The following is a 19,354-nucleotide window of genomic DNA, read 5'->3' on the forward strand; positions in this document are numbered from 1 at the left end:
GCTCTCAACAGCTGGGAGAACAGAGCATGTGATGCATGTCGACTGGGAGTGGGGACGGAATCCCTCAGCTGGGAGGATGGAGGACAGGTGTGCAGGTATCCACGGAAAGTACCCTCTGAGAAGTAGGGACGAAGGTTCCAGAAAGGCTGAGCTCCTGCTAAAGACGTGGTGAGCAGCTGAGTGGTGAGGACTGGCAATGCCCGGGCTGCACACATCACTACACATATCTAAGCCAGCACCCTGATGTCTAACAGGAGGGCTGCCCTCCTACAGGCAGCAATGCTGGGTGGCTTGGCATCATGGGCAGGGGACCCATAACAACAAGCCCAGTGCAGGCTTTCCAAGCTGCCTGGGGAGGCTCCTCACGCAGGACCTCCAAAGAGGTTTGCAAGGCCCCGGCTGTGCCAGCGGACCATCCCACACTTGTTCACCCAATTAGCACCTTGAAGCACAGCCTCCTTCTTCCAGTCTCTCATTCATTCTTTCATTCATTCATCAAGGGTTGGGTGAGGACTTGCTGTGTCCAGCAACAATACAAGACACGGATCCAGAGCTCAACACAAAAGCCTGTTTATTCTATGGTAGTAAAGGCTGAAGAGACAAAAATTGCAATTATGATACATTATTTTATTTTATGTTGTATTATATTGTGTCAAATTGTGTTGTATTGCATTCCATTATTTATTCATCAAATGTGATGTCAGGTGCTCATCTAAACATTAGGGATGCCACAGTGAACAAAACACAGTTCTCAACGTCATGGACCTTTTATTCTAGTGGGGAAACAGCAACAAAAACACCATGTTAAGTATGACAACTATACGATATCTATACTACTAGCAGCTCTTTAACCTTTTTCACCTGTTATATAAATTTTGATATTAATAAACTCTGCCTGCATGTCTCAGCTTCGTCTTTTGTCTCAAATCCGTCCTGAGATTTCTAGATATGGCAGAATCAAGCAGCATTGCTTTGGGGACGGCACAAAAGCCCTCTCTCAAGTCTGGAATACATCTTCTCTCTTTTGGTGAGAGGTATGCCGGGGGGAAGAAATAATCATTGCATTCTGAGTCAGATGGAGACTGTATATCTTATTAATAACCGAGACGAATCGTGTACACCCTCGCAGCTGGATTGATAATGATGTGTCAAACTTTGTTACCAAAACCTCAGAAAGCTGACGTGAGTCACGGGGAGCTATTTTGCACAAGATCTGTCACCTTGATCTGAATGGGAAACGAATTACTAAATATAAGATGCTGTTTTGCCGTGATTCATGGCTTTTTCAAGCTGACAGACATTGTAAAAAGATATAATCTTTTCCCTCTTTCTAAAAAATGAGGTCAAGGGATCTGCTTCTCCATTTCTTATCAACCTGAAGAGGGATCAGAGAGAACACCTACAAGCCAACCACAAGGAATAGGTTTGTCTTTTCTACTTTCTGACAATGTTCATACGGAGGAGAAAGACTGTAATCTGTGTGCTCCACTTCTAGGAGATGATAGCTCCAAAATATAATTATCTTTACTGTAGGATGATGCAACTGGGTCTTTTCCTCCCCACAAGACGGATTCATGATTATACTTGAAAATAAGAACATATTGCAACCCCTCCTTGTCTTCAAATACCTCTCATATGTAATTGTAGCCTTTACAGATGACTTTCTGTTTATTTAAGCATTTGGGATTAAATTTATGCAAATGTCATGGCATTCCCTGAGGTCTCTTAGGATGAAAAATACAGAACCATGAGTGGTGAAGCTCAAAAGGTATTCAGTAGTCAGAAAACCAAAAGCTAAAGCTTAGATATTAGTTTGCATGTTCTCTGCAGTGAATGGAATGCATAAGCATCTTATTATGACTCAGAGACATGTACATCCTGAAGAGTTCCTAGTGACAGAAGGATTTGTAGCTAAATATTTACGCAAGGTGGATTTGATACTGCCCAGGGCAATAGCTGCCAGTCCAAGTTCATGGTAGACAAACCCTTGTTAGAACTCTGGCTCTGTAACTTACTTATTCATGGCCTTGGGCACTTAACTATTTCAAGCCTCTGGTGGCACGTGTATGTCAGTGTGTGCGTGTGTGTTTCATTTGAAAGCAAACATAAAATAATATTTGCCCCACAGAGTTACTTTAAGTATTGAATGAGATCATTAATATCATTTAATACATGACAGTACATAATATTTTTCATGGAACAGGAAAAAGTGATCAAATTTACATTATTGTTGCTAATACAAGATGCAAATTATTTTAAGTAAAATGCTGTTTCATTGGGTTTCCCCTGTGGCTCAGCTGGTAAAGAATCTGCCTGCAATGTGGAAGACCTAGGTTCGATCCCTGGGTTGGAAAGATCCCCTGGAGAAGGGAATGGCTACCCATTCTAGTATTCTGGCCTGGAGAATTCCATGAACTGTATAGTCCATGGGGTCACAAACAGTCAGACACAACTGAACGACTTTCACCAAACCAAGTTGGTAGATGCTAAAATAAAACCTCTAGTGATGTCAAACTTTCACTCAGGACTTTGCCTCTTCAGCTCAATTGTACATGTCTTCTTAATCACAAGTTCTCCCACGGGAAGAATTTCAGGAACGCAACCTACGTGAGCATGGATGGTAGAAAAGACCCTTAAGATCTCATGGTTTCCCAGTTTATGTTTTTTAATCCCTATTCCCTCAGCTTTTGGGACCTCACTCTCCTGGCTAGATTTGTAGCTCTGGGACTGTTCCTCCTCCTTCTCACTGCACTTAAGCTTCTCTGCTTACCCGCTCAAGGTTGATGAGTCACAGGATGCTATTCTTGGACTTCTTATGCTTGCATGCATACTAAGTCACTTCAATTATGTCCGACTCTTTGCGACCCCTGGTGGACTGTAGCCCACCAGATTCCTCTGTCCATGGAATTCTCCAGGTAAGAATACTGGAGTGGGTTGCTGTGCTCTCCTCCAGGGGATCTCCCCAACCCAGGGATTGAACTCATGTCTCTTACATCTCCTGCATTGGCATGTGGGTTCTTTACCACTAGCACCACTTGGGAAGCCTCTTCTTATCTCTCTCCTCTCCAAATGATGGGACTCCTTTTTTAAAAAAAGGAGTTTTTTTTTTTTTTTTAAACTCCTTTAAAAAAAAAAAAAAAAAGGAGTTTACCTTTATTTACCACTGGCATGCCAGTGAATGCTGAGTCTAAAGCTCCTGTCTGACTTCAGTCCCTTGCATATCAACTTTCCTGTTGGGTTTCTCAGACTCAAAGCATTCCCATTAGCATCTCACACTCTGCATACTGCGCACAGGACTCTTTGTTCCTTACCCTCAGCATCTCTTCCAGTGTCCATTGTCACCTAATGCAGGCAATAGAAGCCACACAAGGCTGGTACCCAGGTCAGAAGTCAGGGAGTTATCTTTATCTGTCCTTCTCCTTCACCTGTCAAATCCAGTCAAAAAGGCCCATTAATCTTGCCTTCTGAATAGTCAATTTATCCATTCTTATGATAGGATAGGATAGGAAAGAAAATGAGTGCATTGCATGCAGTCAGGCTAAGTGCCGTGTAATATATTTATACAGTTGTATGTATTTTTATTGTGTTTGCATATGTGCATGCATATTGGAGCATGATTTCAAATGTATCTTTTACTGTAAGTCATGGGACAGGATAGTTTAAAAAGCACTGTCGTGAACCCTTCTTTATCAAACTCATTGAAGCCCAACTGACTAGTACTTTCTACAACTCTCTGTTTTTTCTCTTCCTATGAAGCCCCTTACAATAATGAAATAAAGTAAAATAAAATATATAGAAGTAAAATAAAACAAAATGACTGTGTCATGTTTCCCCATAAGACCACTTCAGCTGCATTGTCCTTGGGAACACAGAGATCAACCTGTGTTCACAGCCCCTCCTCAAGGTTTGGAGTAATCTGTCCCCAAAGAATCACTTCCCAGGTAGCTCAGTCGTAAAGAATCTGCCTGCCAGTGCAGGAGATACTGGTTTGATCCCTGGGTTGGGAAGATTCCCTGGGGGAAATGGCACCCTCTCCAATATTCTTGCCTGAAAAATTCCATGGACCTAGCAGCCTGACAGGCTGCTTACATAGAGTCAGACATGACTGAGCAACTGAGCACACACATCCCCATGAATAGAACCATGTGCATTCTGGAGATGACTGTTTTAGAAAGACAGGGATCCTTGCCTTCAGAGAGATTTCTAGTAAAGGAGAGTGATATAGTAAAGCTCTCCTGGCAGACTCTGGGAGAATCAGAGAGCCCATTTCCCATGGGTGATCCCTGTACATTGAGTTACTAGAGAATTGGATGAAGGGATTTGCTTTTCCTTTACTCCCATCCTAATACACTCCACAGCTCCACTTATCCACCCAAATACATCCATGTTCAATTTTATTCTCGATCTTTCAGCATTTTATTTTTCTTCTAGGTCAATGGGTTTTTTAAAAAGCGTTTTCAGTAGCAGAATGCTTTTTTTTTTTTCAAAGAAAATCTTTACTAATACTTCAACCTATAAAATGGATGAAAGCAATAAATGGGTTCCTAAAGCATTTAAATATTCATTGTTTGATGGGAGAAAATAACTATAATAGTTGTTTTTTATTAAGAACCCCTGAAACCTATCTTCAGAGCCCAGCTTGAAAAATTAGTCCTTGATGAACACTGGGGAGGCAGATATTGTCCATTCCTGAATGGTTCCAAAGCCTGGATAGGTTTATATACGAGCAACATTTCCGCTGTAAGGTGCACATCCTCGTACTATTATTATTAGTTGTACTTCTGCTTTCTCTAGCCGAACAACCTTGGGCAAACCATTCAGCCTTAGGAGGCCAAGAGGCTCTATTTTCCATCCATGAATCATTAGGATCAAACCGAAGGATCTCTAGCTTCCGTTATGTTCCATGCAGCCATAAAATAAACATGAGCACTGTTCTTAACACCAAGGTGTTGAAACTCGCCATAGAGCCAGGGTTCATGGTGAAGTTTGTACTCACCACTGTGGGTCTTTTCTAGGTGGTTGATTTTATGATCCATTCAAAGAGGTTCCATGTGTCTCTTAAGTAATTTTTATAATATCAATGTTTAACTATACAACCAAGAAACTCATTTTCACATGTATCATTGAGTTCTTGTAATAATAATAGTAACCACAGCAATTTGTTTTAGCACTTGGCAATCTACACATGCTTATATCTATTATAAGCCTTTGATTCTCACAGTAATTCTATGTCTCCATTCTTAAGAGAGCACAGATGCTGAGAGGAAAGCTGATTTGCTAATGCCTGTTAGCAAGAAGCTGAAGCTGTGATGGGGTGTCAGATGGGGGATGGTCACAGTTTGGGAAACCTTGGTACCAGGTCGAGGAGTCTTCATTTCGAGGAGTCTTCATTTCGCTCGGTCCATGTGTTTCTGAGTCTAAGCTCACACTGCTCGCTGTATACGCCAGGCCAGTAAATCGAGACACCAATTGTTGGGGCAGAGAAGAGTGACTTTATTCAGAAAGCCAGCAGGCTAAGAAGATGGTAGACTAAAGTCCCAGAGAACCATCTTGCTCGGGTTTGGATGCTAGCTTCTTTTATGGAGCAAAGAGAGAAGGAGGTGAGGAGATAAAGTAAAAAAGGTGATTAGTTGTTGCAAACGTTTCCTAGCTCTGCCCAGACTTCAGAGTTGTTGTTCAGTCCCTGAGTCGTGTCCTACTCTTTGCGACCACATGGACAGTAGCATGCCAGGCTTCCATGTCCTTCACTGTCTCCTGGAGTTTGCTCAAGCTCATGTTCATTGAGTTGGCGATGCTACCTAACCGTCTCCTCCTCTGCTGCCCGCCTTCTTCTCCTGCCCTCAATCTTTCCCAGCATCAAGCTCTTTTCTATGAGCCAGCTGTTTGCATTAGGTGGCCAAAGTATTGGAGCTTCAGCATCAGTCCTTCCACTGAATACTTAGGGTTGATTTCCTTTAGGATTGCCTGGTTTGATCTCCGTGCAGTCCAAAGGACTCTCAAGAGTCTTCTCCAGCACCACAAAGGGTATGCTAATTTCTTCTTTCCTGCAGCCATCCACAGGTGGGCCTGATCAGGATGTTTCCTGTGAACTAAACAAAGGTATTTTAGATTAATGATCAGACATGGGAGGCAGGGTTCCCAGAGAAGAGCCACTAAGTACAGTTTAAGCTATGGGCAACATTCCTTTAGTGCTTAACTTCTAGAAAAAACAATAGAATACAAAGGTTAAAGTAAAAGAAACAGATTCAATACAGTCAGATTTGTTCTTCCTTAGAGAACAAATCTCCACACAGCCTTGGAGGAAGAAAGAGGGGATTTACTTGCTCCAGGTAGAGAGGTTAAGGCCAGGTGATGGCCACCTGACGGACCCCACAGAGATCCTGTGACCGCTGCCTTGGTTGTGGAAGTGGGGGTGTGTAGCAGCCAGGTAGACAGAGGGAGCAAATACAAGAGGGCATTTCACTCTTATCTTTCAGGGAATCCTGAACCCTGCAACTGAAACCTCTTTCTTTAGTATGTCTTATGAAGAAACACAGAATAGCTCCAAACTAAAAATCAGTCTTCATCTGAACGTTAAATTCCAGAGGGCAGCGAGAGTCCCCTCCTCACCTCCTCTTTCTTCATTGGCCCTTTCCCTCTGGGTTCCCTTTCCTACCCTCCAGCAGTTCTCATGAGTATTAGGTACATCAGAGTGTCTCGTTCCCCGCCTCAAGCTGAAAACCAGAATCCAAGAGTCACGAGAAGGTCTAGGTCAGTTTTGTGAAGCTGCCAAATCTGATGGGCTAAGTTTCCATTCTATTTATGTTATGTATTTCAAAGGTTCATATTCATTGAGCCGTGAAAACTGCTCTATTCCCAAGTTATTTAAAAGGACAAAAGCTGCATTGTCGGCAGCAGTCTTTGGCCTAAGTCTGAAAAATAACAAAGCAGTAAACTGGTCTTGAATTTCTTAGGCATCCTATAGACATGAGGCAGTCGGTGGAGGGTGGGGTTCTGACCGCATGCTGGAAGAACTGAAGGCAAGAGAGACAGACCTAATGATGCTCTAGAACGTGCACGAGGCTGGTGCATCGGCATCATGTAACATCTGCCTTGGAAAGGAAAGCAGGACGTTGACATCTGCACTTCTCTGGTGCTGCTATCACAGGAATGCATTTCGGTGCTCACCCCATCAGACGTCTTCAATATGCTGTATGAAAACAAATAAACACCATGCAAATAAGAATAAACATAAGCAGACTGAGGCGAGGAAAAGCTTCATAACAGAAGAAAAAAGGGAAGGCTTTCAGAGATGCCCTGATTGGAAGCTGTTGGCACGCTAAAACTGCAGGTGCTCCAATTAGCTGGTGGGCTGGTACACGGAAGACATTCCAAGCCTCAAGGCTTGCACTTGGGCGAAGAGCTTCCCACCGTCAGGCCTGCCTGAAAATGGGATGCTTCTGACATAACTCAAACATGAGTGGGAGATGGAGGATTTGCGGGTACGTGGCCTCCACAGTCACCCTGCTGCCCTGACACAGGCTACAGCTGAAGAAGGCTGACTCCCCTCCTCGGACCAGTTCAAGGACTGTGCACATGATTCTGCCTAGGGCAGTGGTTCTTAAATCTGGCTCCCTGTTTAAAACTCTGGGGAACCTTAAAAAATGATAACCAGCTCCAGGCAAGACAAATCAGAATTTCTCAGGATGGCCATGGGTCATTTGCTAATATCTCCTAAGAGCTCCTCAGATAAATCTGATACAAAACCCACTGGATTAAAAATGTCTTCCCTAGAACAGTATCACTGGTGTAAGAGGAAATGAGAAGGGTCATTCCAAGGGAAAATGAAACGGCTGTCTATTTCCTAGTAAGATCAATGGGAAATAATTAATCCTGAGGGAGCTAGCCACAGTAAACTAGGGCTAGCATATTGGCCAGTACATGCAGGGTCTGCGGCACTAATTTTGACTGTACTGGATCAGAACTGAAGTTTGGCTTTGGCAAGGAGATCCAGCGCTCTGTTTCAGTAAAATGTGTCACATCGCTAAATGGGAATATTTTCTGTAGACTTTCTCATGTAACAGGGACTGTGTTCATAGCCAGCCCTGCAGTTCTCCAGGGGTTTTAATATCATATTAGGTTGTTTTGGTAACAAAAGTGATTGATATATATTAAAAAAAAACAAAGAAACATAGATAAGTATAAATATGGAATATTAAGGAAAGTATAAAGAAAAAGTATGAAACTTTGCTCTAATTCCATCATATAAAGCCAGCCATTTTTACAGGCTCACTGTAATACACTTGCTTCCCTGTTGGCTCAGGCAGTAAAGAGTCCACCTGCAATGCAGGAGACTCGGGTTCGATTTCTAGGTGAGGACGATCCCCTGGAGGAGGGCATGGCAACCAGCTCCAGTATTCTTGCTTGGAAAATCCAATGAGCAGAAGAGCCTGGCAAGCTACAGTCCTGGGGTCACAAAGAGTCAGACACGACTATGAAAGTGAAAGAGAAAGTTGCTCAGTCGTGTCCGACTCTTTGTGAGCCCATGGACTATACAGTCCATGGAATTCTCCAGTCCAGAATACTGGAGTGGGTAGCCTTTCCCTTCTTCAGGGGATCTTCCCAACCCAGGGATCGAACCCAGGTCTCCTGCATTGCAGGCAGATTCTTTACCAGCTGAGCGACCAGGGAAGCCCGACACAATTGAGTGACTAACAACTCCACTGTAACATATACAGACGGCATACACAGTAATCATGTGTGTGTATATATATATGCATACACATCGTTGTCTGTCTAAACTTCTTTTCATTTATCTGCATGTTAGGCTCTGTAAGAAGCACTTTTGATGAACTTTTTTTTGAAACCTCAAAACAGAAGAGATTTTTTTCACCTACAGTGAAAGTATCAGTACTTACCTCATGGAATTGTTCTGTGTCAACATTAGTCAATAGACAGAAAATACTTGTAACAGTTTCTGACATGTACCAAAGCCTCAGTAAGTGTTAGAAAGAGAAAGAAAAGAAGAGAGAGAGAGAGTGAGGGAGGAAATTTGCTCAAGTTAGAAAGAGGCAGAATGAAGATGAGAACTTAGAGCTGGATTTTTTACCTGACTGCTGACATGTGGGCTGGATAATTATTAGTTTGGCACTGGGGGGTGTTCTGTGATTGGCAGGACACTTGGCAGCACCCCTGGCCCCTCCCCAATCAATGCCAGTCACAACCCCCTCCCCAGAGCATGGCAATCAAAAATGTTTCTAGATACTGCAAAATATCCCTGGAGGGAGAGAAATCACCCCCAGTGAGAACCACTGACCTGAATCCATAGTATTCTAACTCCCGTTCTCTCAGCAAAAAAAAATTTTAAACAATTGCACATATCAAAAAACTTAAATGATATTTTACATGTTTCAGTGCCATGCTTGGGGCTGGTGCACTGGGATGACCCAGAGGGATGGTATGGGGAGGGAGGAGGGAGGAGGGTTCAGGATGGGGAACACATGTATACAAAAAAATAAAGAAAAATAAAATAAAATAAAATAATTAAAAAAAATTTAAATGAGATCCAAATACATATACAATGCTGTATTTTGCCTTTTCACTTAATGTCACATTGCCATAATTTTTCCACATCATTAAACATTCATTACAATTGTCATTTTCAGTGACTGTGTTATATTCCTTTTTGAACATATTATCATTATTTTAATGGCACACTTTTGAAGTAGATTGTTGTCAAATTTTGCTGTTATCACTTATCCCCCGAACACATGCGCATATATATGCTCAAGTATAAACGTATCCTGTCCACATTTTTTCTCTTTTCCCTTGGGTAAATTTCTCAAGAGTAAAGTTACTGGAACAAAATAATTGAGATCTTGAAGCTTCCTGACAAATATTGTCAAGTTGCTTTCCAAAACAGCTGTTCAAATTCACAGCCCACCAACATTCAGGTCAGCATCTGAACTGTGCTAGTTATGGGTGGCATCATGGTTTTGATTTGCACTGAATAAAAGGGTTCTTTTATCCTAAACTTCATAAAAGTTAAAAAAAAAAAAAAAGAAGAGTTAATAAAATAGGACTCATGATACGGAAAGAGCAAGTTCAGGGTCATACAGCCAGGATGGATATCTAATTTCCAACCACTCAGGGGGATGACAGCCATGTCTTGTATAAATGGGGCGACTTCCTTTTATAACATTCTAGAATCCTTGCAGCAGGCAGATAATCTGCTGCTTCACTCTTCTGTGCTCTGTTTTGGACAGAAACACAGTCCTGTATCAACTACTGGAATTTCTGGGCTCTGGTGTCCTAGCTGCATCTGGGGTGTGGATTCAAACTTCTCTGCAGACTCATGAGCCCCAGTGTTCTGGAAATTTCTGACTCCAAGCCCTCAATTATTCTTAACATTTCTATGAAGATCACATGGATTTCTCCAACAGTACAACCAGGGGCAGAGTGGTTGAGCTAATAAAAAAGGCTGACTAATCCGAATGGGCTTTTAGCACAGCCTGATAGAACTGAGAAGGCAATGGCACCCCTCTCCAGTACTCTTGCCTGGAAAATCCCATAGACGGCGGACCCTGGTGGGCTGCAGTCCATGGGGTCACGAAGAATCGGACACGACTGAGCAACTTCACTTTCACTTTTCACTTTCATGTATTGGAGAAGGAAATGGCAATCCACTCCGGTGTTCTTGCCTGGAGAATCCCAGGGACGGGGGAGCCTGGTGGGCTGCCGTCTATCAGGTCGCACAGAGTCGGACACGACTGAAGCGACTTACCAGATAGAACTGAACATATACTTTTCAGATTGTCTTTTGATACGTGTTACGGAAATAACTGAGTTGCATCCCTCCAAAATCCCCTTAACCCCCAGTACTTCAGAATGTGACTGTTTGCAGATAGGGTCTTTAAAGAGGTAATTAAGATGAGGTCATACATTTAGGCCCTAATCCAATCTGACTGGCATGTCATAAGAAGAGATTAGTACACACACGGAGGAAAAATCACATGAAGACGCAAAGAGAAGGTGGCCACCTACAAGCCAAGAAGAAAGGCTTCAGAAGAAATGAACCTAGCCAACACCTTGATCTCAGACTTATCACCTTCCAGAGCTGTAAGAAGATAAATCTCTGTTGTTTGAGCCACCTATTCTGTGAAACTTTGTTATGGCAACCCTAGAAAACTAATAAAGTAAGTAATGGAATTTCAATGACATTCACTGAATACTGTCTTGGTCTGAGCCTTTATTTGAGGTGCTGTAGAGGATAAACAAGATATTGTTCCAAGAATTTAGAGTCAAGAAGAGAAGATGTTGAAACATATACAATTATGTAGAATATCAGGCATAAAGTTAAAAGAAAAAAGTCTATTATAAATTGTGTCCAAAGACTTCAAAGCAAAAAGACAAGCATGTAGCAAGCATTGTACAGGTCTTAGTATGTGCCAGGCACTGTTCTAAGTGCTTTACTTAAAGCTAACTCACTCAATTCTCAAAATGCTCTTTCCAAAGTGGCATCATTATTTAACAATGTGTCCAAATCCCAGAGCTAGTAAGTACAAGAGTTAAGAGACAGACCCCACTAGCTGGGCCCAGAGACTGTGGCTTAGAGGCTATTTCTCCTTAGTTGGGTTTAGGGAGAGCCTCAGGAAAGACAGATCTCCCAGACAGCTTGTGAGTTATGCTGGACAATATGAACATTACCAAGGAGGTAAGAAGGCTTTACTGGTGTCTCAGAAGTAAAGAATTCCCCTATAATATAGTAGACAGATTGAAATGTAGAAGACACATGTTCCATCCCTGAATTAGAAAGAGCTCGTATAGAGCGAAATGGCAATCCACTCCAGTACTCTTGCCTAGGAAATCCCATGGACAGAGGAGCCTGGTGGGCTACAGTCCATGGGATTGCAAAGAGTCAGACATGACTTAATGACTAACCACCACCACCAAGGAGGCAAGACAGATCCAAAGCCTATTGTTCAGCAGGCGACCCACATTGTTAAAACTGAACCCTAAGAAGATGAATCTAGTAGCACCAAGTTGGGGGGAGGAGGCACGGGAAATAGGGGAACAAAGATTGATGGTTAACAATCATCCAGGTTTGCAGCAGTAGCTCCATGAGGGGACAGACATCGTGAGATAAATAACCACTTTATGGAGCTTGACAATGTCTCACACTGGCCCAGAAGGGGAGCTATTGACATCCAAGTTAGCAGATAAAGAACCCAAAGCAGAGAGGAGTTAGATGTATGGCCCAAGAATTCACAGTTTGTGAGAGACAAAACTTGGATTTAAACTCCTATCCATCAGAATCCGAAGTCCTTATACTTTCTATCATCGCCATACATAATAGGCATCCATTCCCTGCTGGCTGGGATGGGATTGGAACAGCTGACTCGGGTTAGAGATGGATCGTGGACCAGACAGGCAGAGAGAAGCTTCCGGTTTTCTCTTTTCTTCCAGCCGCAGGTACAGGGTTCACAGGCATGAAGGCATCATGTACTATTGTTTTTTGTTCAGCTACAATCTGACTTTCACTCCTGCATAAAATCGCATCCCCCAGGGACAGTTGCTGAGGCTACAGACTTTCTGTTGACTAGGAGCCCTAGAGTTTTGCCCCTGAAAGAGGCCCATACACTGCAGGCTTGGACTGTGAAATCCTTACTCATGTTTGGAGTGCCTGATGCTTCTTCCAGAATCACAGAGGGAAGCTGGTATCTGTTGGGAGAAAAATGGTGTAGATGGGACTCTAGGCTGGATTGTAGCTCTTAAATACACACACATACACACACACACACACAAAGAAGAACAGGCATTGAATAACATACTATCATAGACTGATGAGATAAATTGGGGACCCAGAGTTTATTTATTCTCTCAAAAAATAATCTTTAGGAGTAGTTACTGTATCACTTGTCATAGGATCATTAGTGATAATAGGTTCTAGGTGAATAATTAAAGAGACTCATATGATCATATGATGTCTTGTTATCATGGAAGCAATATAGCGACACCTTTGCCATATTCTATCAGTTACAAGTTATCACAAGCCCTGGCTGGAGAAGGGATTATATAAGAACATGAAAACTGGGAGATGGGGTCAGAGGGGCACTTTAAAGTCAGTTCAAGACAGAAGCAGAAAAGATACCTGTGTTAGTCAGGATTCTTCAGGGAAAGGGGACCAACAGGTTGGAGAGAGTAAGATATAAAGGTTTACTATAAGGAACTGGCCCACATGATATTGGAGGCTGGGGAATCTCAAGATCTGAAGTTGTCACCCAGAGAAGCCAATGGTGACAAGTTCCACTTTGAGCTGGGACTGTCTTTGGAATTGAATCAAAACCATCCTGAGTCTCAAGACTGCTGGCTTTCAGGCAGGAACTGACACCATTGGGTTTTCTGGGTGACACAGCAAAGTTCAAACTAGGTAATACTAGAAGTCATCAGAGAAAAAGATAGCTTACCTACAAAGGAATGGCAATTAGACTTAACAATAGACTTTACTTCCCAACAATAGACACCAGGAAAGGGGAAGTATCATCTTGAAAGCGTTGAGGCAAATGACTGAAAATCTAATAAAAAGAAAAATAAATGATAGCCATCAACTCTTGAGCACTTAGTATGGCGTCCTGGAGGTCTGTATTCAGCAGTACGATCATTTCATGAGAGTGAAATACGGACGTTCAGACAGCCAAAGCATCTGCTAGCCATTGGCTTTCAGTGGAAAATGAAATCTGCAGGAGGATGGTAGGGATGGAGAAAATGAAAGCAAACACAGAAACTGGCAAAATAAATGGCTAAACATTTTTAACCATTTATACATTAATGGTAATGACTGTTTTGTGTTTTTAAGGTGGTAGAATTGAAAATGACAACAAGAAAGATACCAAGCATTTAATATGGAAAGTGTCTGAGATAATTTGTGCCTCTTGAAAATGACTGAGATGAAGAATACATTTAGAACTTGTTAGAAAAATGATTAGCTGCGTGTGAATATTGGACATAAGTATGAACAACAGAAAGGATAAAAATATTCATCATCACACGGAGAATATGTATTGCATACCTACACTGGGAAAGCCCTGTTTTATGCATTGATGATGTAAGAGAGAACAAGACAGAAAAGTCTCTAGCCATGTGGATTTATCCATTTAAATCAAAGTGTGTTCTTACAGTAACTCTGGTTATTTGCAACAATGCAGAGACACCTACTTCAGATTTTCTTTCTAGAAATAGGTACACATAAACCATATATAGGGCCTGCAGCTCATGGAGAAGGAAAATCTTTTTTTTTTAAGTCCTCATTTTTTTCAACACTGCATGGCATGCAGGATCTTAGTGCCCTGACCAGAGATTGAACACCATGCCCCTTGCATTGGAAGCACCAACTCTTAATCACTGGCCCGTCAGGGAAGTCCCAAGAAAGTCTTCTTGATGAGACTCTCAATTCCGCTGTCCTTAGCGTTTACATGACACTTGTCTTCTCCCCATGGGTTTAACATGAATGATTATCAGTGGCTGAGCTTTAACACGCAGACACAACTGAACACTAGAAGGTGAGAGGTGAGCCAGGCCAGGCGGGCGTGGGGCCAGGGGAGGGGGCAGACCATGGGGAAAACCAAAGCACGGCGTGGGCTCAGGTGAGCAGTATGGAGTCAAGCTCCCCTCTGTCTTCCGTCCTGAGCAACCGTGAACAAGTCTGCTATCTTCTCTGAGCGTCAATGTACTCATATGAAGAAATCACCAGCTTACTGTGAAAACCATATGCCATAGAGGACATGATCACCTCCTAGTAGGAGCTCTCAGCCATTCAATAATAAGTGTCCAAGTACTGATGGGAGCGGCCTCAGATACATTTTGTATTTCTCTCAGCTTGGTTTAAACCCTTGTAGGATAAGTGCTGGTTCTTTTGCATGTTTGGATTCCTTAGTATTGCACGAGAAACATGGTAATTTCTCAACACATATTCCTTAATTTAAGAAAATGAAATGAAATTGGATTGAATTGGTAATCTAAACACGATAAAATTAGGACACAATAGAAGACGCCATTTCATTAAGGGCTGGTTTCCTGGCTTTTAGAGAAATATCATAGCAATTCAGAGAAGAGGGAGATTAAGGTAGGTTCACCAAGCATTTGCTGGAAACATGTGTTTATTGAACTCTTGTTCTGTGCCTGGCATCATGCCAGTTTCTCTCCTAAATTTTACCTCCTAGCAACACATGGGAAAATACTACTAACTCTATTTTACAGAGAATCTAGAGGTTCAGATAAACAAAGTATCGCAAAGTGACCAGGGGGAAAGCATCCGGAACAGGGCAAAGTAAGCAGCCAGCTCTCTCTGTCCCCCTGCATCCCTCCCACCCTTGCCACTCAGCCCCCAGCTGGGGCTAGGGAGGATGCCTCTGCTTGCTTCCATTTATTTCTCTTTGGTTTCTTCTGCTGCATTGGCTGAGATGCCCTCAAAACGCCCATTTTCAATTATAGCCTGCAAGTCTCTGCTTTGAAAAAACATAATTTATTTTCCCAGTCAGACCAAATAGAAAACATAATTGTGTGTTTAAATGCTAATTAACCTTTCACAGCTGTATGCTTTTCTGTCTCTCTCACTTATTCTCAGCAAATACGAAGGACAATTCTCGACTCGATTTCTTTCCTTGAGTCCGCCTCGTGGGAGGTCTGTCGATGATGGCTAGGAGGACCTCTGCACTTGAATTAAACTCCTTTAGAAAGAGGAGATGACCATGGGTGTGATCACTAATGTGCTTTTGTCTCTGCATGGAGAATTCTAAGCTCCCCTCGCCATAGGGTTTGCATGGTCCATTCCAAGGATGGTCCTATGGAGGTCCCCATAGATACCATTCCCATTGACCATATTATTTCCCCCTGTCTGAAATCTCTAGTTGTCGCCAAAGGGCATGGACTCTGAACGCAGACAGCCTGCACGTGTAAATGAACTTCCTGCATCACACAAACCAGCTTTAAGTTTATCTCATTAATCACTGCACATCAACCTCAGAGTCTCCTCAGGCTGCCTCCCATCACCCATTCAATGGCTCCCAGTGTTTTGCCTTGAGAAAATGGCCTGAGGATTTGTTCTCCAGGGGGGGTCCATAATCCCTCCCTCACACCTTTCCCCTTTAGTAACCAAAAGTTTGCTTTTGATGTCTGTGAGTCTGTTTTGTAAATAAGTTTTGTTTTAGATTTCACACATAATAGATTTCATATGATATTTGGCTTTTTCTGTCTGACTAATTTCACTTGGTATGATCATCTGTAGGTTCTTGGGTGGCACTAGAAGTAAAGAACCCACCTGCCAATATAGGAGATATTAACATTTTTTAGTTTGATTCCTGGGTGGGGAAGATCTCCTGGAGGAGAGCATAGCAACCCACTCCAGTATTCTTGCCTGGAGAATTCCCATGAACAAAGAACTGTGTAGGCTACAGTCCATGGGGTCATAAACAGTCAGACATGACTGAGTGAATAGGCACAGCACACATATAAAATAGATAATCAGTAAGAACCTACCATAAAGCACAGGGAACTCTACTCGATATTCTGTAATAACCTATATGGGAAAAGAACCTGAAAAATAATAAATATATGTATAACTGAATCACTTTGCTCTACCCTTGAAACTAACACAACATTGTAAATCAACTATACTCCAATATAAAATAAAAATTAAATTTTATTTTATTTATTTATTTTTTTAATTTTTTAAACTTTATTTGATAAAATTTGTGAATCAAAGTCAGTTATTTTCATTTGTTTAAGCAAAGGGAAGGCATTTGTGAATAGGTAAAGATTCAGAGAAATCTTTAAAAAGGATGGATAAAACTCATATAAAAGAATTGGTAATGATCATATCGACTTAATATCAATCTTAAGCATGGGACAACAACAGATACATGTACAAAATGATTGTTAATAGGGAATATATAGAATATTAAAATAATGAGTCAATCTATCATAATCTCTCTTAAGCAAGCCATTATTGGAAACCAGGAGGAAAAGGACAAATTATTTAACCTATATGCATAAGGAAACTCTAAAATTAATTTCTTGTTTTAGATTTTGCAAAAAGAAATATTTTTGAAGTATTTTTTAAGAAGTAAAACCATCCACTAATAACATTTAAAATAGGATATATAAGAAAGAACCCTTAACTTAGTATAAATAAGTCAAAAACAAGTTATAAAAATAAATGTTAATGATTTATATTATATTAATAGGAAGCAAACTCTCCTTAATGACTTAAAAACAAACCTCAACTACATTTCCTCTCTCATTGAGTTAATTTTGCTTCTTTGTCCTAAATTAATTGGTCATATTTGTGTGGGTCTGCTTTTGGTTTCTCTATTTTGTTTCTTTTTTTTTTTTTTTTTTTTTTATGCACCTTTTACCCATGCATGATTTTGTAATGCTCTTTGTTCATTTTGAAAACACTGGCTCACAAAGTTATGCAAATCTTCCAAAATGTTGACACATTAAAAATTAAATTTTAAAAAGAGGCCACACTAGTCTAGCTTGAAATGTATAATTATACAGGCAACAATTGCGATATGACTTTTTAAAGGTATACAATTAAGAACTGAATTGTGTGTAATACACTGAGGGATAAGAAAAAAGGGGCTGTGTGTACTTCCTTTGCAAACACAAAGGTGAAATCTTCTTTGGCTCAGACGGTAAAGCGACTGTCTACAATGCGGGAGACCCAGGTTCAAGCCCTGGGTTGGGAAGATCCCCTGGAGAAGGAAATGGCAATCCACTCCAGGACTATTGCCTGGAGAATCCCATGGACAGAGAAGCCTGGTAGACTACAGTCCATGGGGTCACAAAGAGTTGGACACGACTGAGCAACTTCACTAACTTTACTAATCTTCAACTCAGAATCCTGTTTGACTAGTATTTCAAGAATTAGCAAGTTTTCATTCCAATCCCAAAGAAAGGCAATGCCAAAGAATGCTCAAACTACCGCACACTTTCACTCATTTCACATGCTAGTAAAGTAATGCTCAAAATTCTCCAAGCCAGGCTTCAGCAATATGTGAACCGTGAACTTCCTGATGTTCAAGCTGGTTTTAGAAAAGGCAGAGGAACCAGAGATCAAATTGCCAGCATCTGCTGGATCATGGAAAAAGCAAGAGAGTTCCAGAAAAACATCTATTTCTGCTTTATTGACTATGCCAAAGCCTTTGACTGTGTGGATCACAATAAACTGTGGAAAATTCTGAAAGAGATGGGAATACCAGACCACCTGATCTGCCTCTTGAGAAATTTGTATGCAGGTCAGGAAGCAACATTTAGAACTGGACATGGAACAACAGACTGGTTCCAAATAGGAAAAGGAGTACGTCAAGGCTGTATATTGTCACCCTGCTTATTTATATGCAGAGTACATCATGAGAAACGCTGGACTGGAAGAAACACAAGCTGGAATCAAGATTGCTGGGAGAAATATCAATAACCTCAGATATGCAGTTGACCTACCCTTATGGCAGAAAGTGAAGAGGAACTCAAAAGCCTCTTGATGAAAGTGAAAGTGGAGAGTGAAAAAGTTGACTTAAAGCTCAACATTCAGAAAACAAGGATCATGTCATCCGGTCCCAACACTTCATGGGAAATAGATGGGGAAACAGTGGAAACAGTGTCAGACTTTATTTTTCTGGGCTCCGAAATCACTGCAGATGGTGACTGCAGCCATGAAATTAAAAGACGCTTAACTCCTTGGAAGGAAAGTTATGACCAACCTAGATAGCATATTGAAAAGCAGAGACATTACTTTGCCAACAAAGGTTCGTCTAGTCAAGGCTATGGTTTTTCCTGTGGTCATGTATGGATGTGAGAGTTGGACTGTGAAGAAGGCTGAGCGCCGAACAATTGATGCTTTTGAACTGTGGTGTTGGAGAAGACTCTTGAGAGTCCCTTGGACTGCAAGGAGATCCAACCAGTCCATTCTGAAGGAGATCAGCCCTGGGATTTCTTTGGAGGGAATGATGCTGAAGCTGAAACTCCAGTACTTTGGCCACCTCATGCGAAGAGTTGACTCATTGGAAAAGACTCTGATGCTGGGAGGGATTGGGGGCAGGAGGAGAAGGGGACGACAGAGGATGAGATGGCTGGATGACATCACTGACTCGATGGACGTGAGTTTGAGTGAACTCCAGGAGTTGGTGATGGACAGGGAGGCCTGGCATGCTGAGATTCATGGGGTGGAAAAGAGTCAGACACGACTGAGTGACTGATCTGATCTGATCTGACCAAATCCCCTGGAGACTGCTACTCATTCACTTATTTAACAGATATTGACTGGGTTCCTCAGTTCAGATCAGTTCAGTCGCTCAGTCGTGTCTGACTCTTTGTGACC

The 19,354-nt window shown here is 41.8% G+C and overlaps 1 long non-coding RNA gene across 1 annotated transcript in view; it reads right to left on the reverse strand.

Annotated features, from left to right (window-relative positions):
• Window positions 1–541: 541 nt before the first annotated feature.
• LOC107133100 (uncharacterized) overlaps window positions 542–19,354 on the reverse strand; it is a 61,924-nt gene continuing 43,111 nt past the window's right edge. The window contains exons 2-3 of the long non-coding RNA XR_001501810.3: window positions 7,035–7,189; window positions 542–6,089 (exon numbers count right to left, since the gene is read on the reverse strand). This is a non-coding gene — a long non-coding RNA (uncharacterized lncRNA). The remainder of the gene's footprint in view (window positions 6,090–7,034; window positions 7,190–19,354) is intronic.

Source organism: Bos taurus, chromosome 14 (assembly GCF_002263795.3).
Source record: "Bos taurus isolate L1 Dominette 01449 registration number 42190680 breed Hereford chromosome 14, ARS-UCD2.0, whole genome shotgun sequence".
Taxonomy (NCBI): domain Eukaryota; kingdom Metazoa; phylum Chordata; class Mammalia; order Artiodactyla; family Bovidae; genus Bos; species Bos taurus.